The 4,012-nt window shown below is 40.9% G+C and overlaps 1 protein-coding gene across 3 annotated transcripts in view; it reads left to right on the top strand.

Moving 5' to 3' along the window:
• The window catches only part of rps6ka2 (ribosomal protein S6 kinase, polypeptide 2), a 19,298-nt gene extending 18,788 nt beyond the window's left edge, over window positions 1-510 (top strand). For all 3 annotated transcript variants that reach the window (XM_030377736.1, XM_030377737.1, XM_030377738.1), the window contains one exon: window positions 1-510. This exon is cut by the window's left edge and continues 1,202 nt beyond it. The gene's annotated coding sequence lies outside the window, so the exon portion shown is untranslated.
• Window positions 511-4,012: the final 3,502 nt, after the last annotated feature.

Below are 4,012 nucleotides of genomic sequence, written 5' to 3' on the forward strand. Positions count from 1 at the left end.
ATATGTAGCTTTTGTGTTTGGCAATGACAGTTGGCAAGTCATGTAGGCTTTTTGATGCTTTACAACCACTGATCAAATACATGAATGTACACACAGTATATTCTAAGCCAATATACACATTTATAGCAACTGAAAATGCATATGTTGTCATGTATTCAAAAAGTAATAATGTTCATCTTATTTTTGCAGAAAAGTATTTATTTTATAATAATTGTTGAAATGGACTGGGGTTACATTGTACATTGTTATACATTGTGCTGAGTCACCATAAACTGTAAATTGTAAATATCCTTCATTCATGTATATTGTACATAAATTGACACACGACGACTTGTAAGTAAAGGGAATGTAAATATAAAATTTGGCAATCATACCTAAGGAAAGAGTGTATATTTTATGTTTGCATATATATTAAAATTGTAAATAGATTATATTGTATTGTGCAATTATTCCTGAGACTGTAAATTCTGTGTATATCTTTTTACAAATAAAACAACGGGGTAAAGAGTTTATTTTGTCGATGTATGCACTCAAAATTATACAATTCTACAATAATACACTGTTAAAATGTAGCTAATCTTGAGCTCTGAGTAAAGAGAGAGAGGTTTTAAGCAGAAAAAAGTTTAATTTGTCAAGACTGAACAATTATTTTACATCATAGAATTTCAGAGACAAATGCAGTTTTAATTTTAGACTAAATAGAAAATAAAGTCTGCTTTTACTTTATTTTCTGAATTAAATGAATTGCCATTCATTAAATGGCTTGTACGTTTTCTATAAAAGATACATTCTAAAATAATATGAAATATATTGTAATTCAAAGGTTGTATGAGATTGGCAGGCTTCAGATATTTACCACAATTTTGACTTAGTGGGATCTCAAGTAATTTACAAACAAACTCAAAGGATATACATTATTTCATCATTCCATTCCGTTATCATAATATATGATGCCTCATAGTTTACTTCCCTATATTTGATTGTTAAAAAATGAAGGAACAATATAATACAAATATTGGTGGGACTGGTTTAAGACAGCTCTAATCAATGTAAATTGTGCATTTGTAAATTTGGACGTAATTTTAAAGATAAAGTTGAAATGTTTAGGTTTCAAATTCAGATACAAACACGAGGATGCGGATCATGGTGATATCCACTAGATGGCACCCACATTCTTATTTCCGTTACCGCTAACGCTCACCACAACTTGGCCCGAATCTTTGGCCACATTTAGCCATTTAAAAAAATCGTTAATTCCTAGCAGTCACATAGGCCAGACGCTGTTCCATAAAAGCTTTTAGAAGACGCTGGGCCAGGGTGTCAGGTGGGTGTGGTGGACTCATCAGCTCTGACACTAAAGTGCAGTAGTGATCAGAGCAAAAGGGATTGTGGGATATGAGTAGCTACAGATGACAAGCCCCCCTGCGAGGATGATTGCAGAGAAGCGACGAGAGGAGACCAAACAGCAGGTCTAGAAAGGAAGGAACAAGAAAAATAGGAGGAAAGGGATGAAGGGCAAGAAGCGACAAGCCATCAACAACAGAAAAAAACCTGAACATAGCAATTTAAGGCCATGTTTACATTTCCAATTAGAGGAAAATAATATTTATAAATGGAAAACGTTTTGCAAACCTTTGCCCTCCCCAACCTCCGTAATAAAATAAGTAATCATCCAAAGCCTGAATTATATTAAAATTTTGTCTGAGGCAATAGAAAGGAAAGTATCTAAAGAGTTTGTCAAAGTTGTATGCATGCAGCAGTAGAGTCATCTAGTGGCCACACAGTGCCCTGCATCACTTGTGCATATCAGTGGGGTACAATTGTACAATCCAGTAGACCCTTGTGACCAACTCTCCAGCTCTCCTTTAATCTGATTCTACCTAGAATGTTCCGCTCCCTGGAGGGAGTGTATGTGAGGAGGGGAGATAAGGCATCACAGAGCACCGCTTGGAGGAAATGCACGGACAAGACCGAATACATGGCAGGTCAACATTGACCTCGTCTAGAAGGTGAATGGTTTTAGACTTCATGACAGCGGCCCATATTCAAGAGGTCGTGGTGGTCTGCTAAACGCTGCCCTTCGCGTATGAAACAGAGATGGAGAGCGTGGCACAAATCAGCCATTCTGACAGGGGTGAGGATCTCGCCACCTATGCCACTTGGTGTGTGCACATGCATGCATAGACACACACACACACACACACACACACACACACACACACACACACACACACACACACACACACACACACCCAGCTGCAGGCTCACATACACACACACATGCATAGACACACACACACACTCAAAACATGCAAGCAGAAACGCACGCACACAAACACGCACACACACACACACACACACACACACACACACACACACACACACACACACACACACACACACACACACACACACACACACACACACACACACACACACCCTGTGGCGATACGGCCAGACCTGCCACTCGGACACTCAGCGAATCAGACGCACAAATCTTCAACAGAAGGCTCCTGACAAACACATTATCGGTGTGACAGGAGAGGGGCGTACAGCTGTGAGCTCCTTCGTTTACAGCAGGGGGTGGTGGTGGGGGTGGGGGAGATAGACGTCTTCGAAATCTTTGTGTTATCACACGTCAAGGCTCCTCTCTCGCGCGGTTCAGCTTTCAAAGTCAAAGTTACGTCTGACAGCAAGCCAGCGCTGTGTGGTTGTGTGTGTTTTTTGTTTGTGTGTGTTTATGCATACAAGTTTTTGTATGTTTTTTAAATGCATGTGCATGTGTGTGCATGTGTGTTTGTCTGTGTGTGTCTGTGTGTGTGTGTGGGTGTGTGTGTGTGTGTTTGTATGTGTGTATGTGTGTGTGTGTGTGTGTGTGTGTATGTGTGTGTGTGTGTGTGTGTGTGTGTGTGTGTGTGTGTGTGTGTGTGTGTGTGTGTGTGTGTGTGTGTGTGTGTGTGGGGGGGCAGGCTTTCTGATCAGCACAGGACAAGGAGGTGACTTAAACATGCAAGCCTTGATGGTCAGGTCAGAGGTCATCAAGGGGTGAGTGAAAGGTGAGGAGGGGGAGGTATAACCCAATTTCACTTTTGCTAAAGACATGCCTAACTAACAGTGCAATACTTTTATCGGTGCAACACTTTAATCCAAAGAAACATAAAGTGTTTCCTGATGTTTTCCATATATTTTTGATTTTCTTGTTCAAAATTGTTCTTCTTCCTCGTGCTTTTCTTGCTGACCTTTATTCAACCTCTCTTAGATTATTATTTTTTTTCTACCAAATCTTTTTTTAACATATTTTCCTCGCACACTTTTTTCAGATGTTCTAACCCTAACCCTAACCCTAACACTAGAACCAAGAACCCTATACCCTGACCCTAATAAGAAATCCTACCATCACAAACAACCCCTAGTACAAAAAACCAAGCCCTAAAACCAACCACCTTAACCCCAGGGCACCTCACCAGCCTACATCTCTACATTTTTCAAACAAATCCCCTCAAAAAGACAAACAAAACAAAAAGTAACACTTTAAATCAAGACTGAGCCTGAGCTGTTCCTTCATCGTTGAAATTAAGATGCGTTTGCCACACATTCGTACGACCTGACAGCTGATGTAATCATACGATCTCAACAAAGACACGCTTGCATGTCAAAAGGTGCCCGTGGAGGATAAATGAGGTTGTGCAGAAAGTCAATTAATCTTTCCTGTGCTGGTCCTTCCCTCCACCCTGCTTAAAAGCCTCATTTACCTCCCACCGAGAGGAGATAGAAACACCATTAGTGGGATGATGGCGGTACTGGAGAGGGAGAGGGGGGGAGAATCTCACAGTTGGATGAGCTAAAACACTATAGGCCCCCATGTCTCCTCGAAGAGAGTGTGTGTGTGTGTGTGTGTGTGTGTGTGTGTGTGTGTGTGTGTGTGTGTGTGTGTGTGTGTGTGTGTGTGTGTGTGTGTGTGTGTGTGTGTGTGTGTGTGTGTGTGTGTGTGTGTATGTGTGTGTGAGGGGAC

This window comes from Gadus morhua, chromosome 14 (assembly GCF_902167405.1).
Source record: "Gadus morhua chromosome 14, gadMor3.0, whole genome shotgun sequence".
NCBI lineage: Eukaryota > Metazoa > Chordata > Actinopteri > Gadiformes > Gadidae > Gadus > Gadus morhua.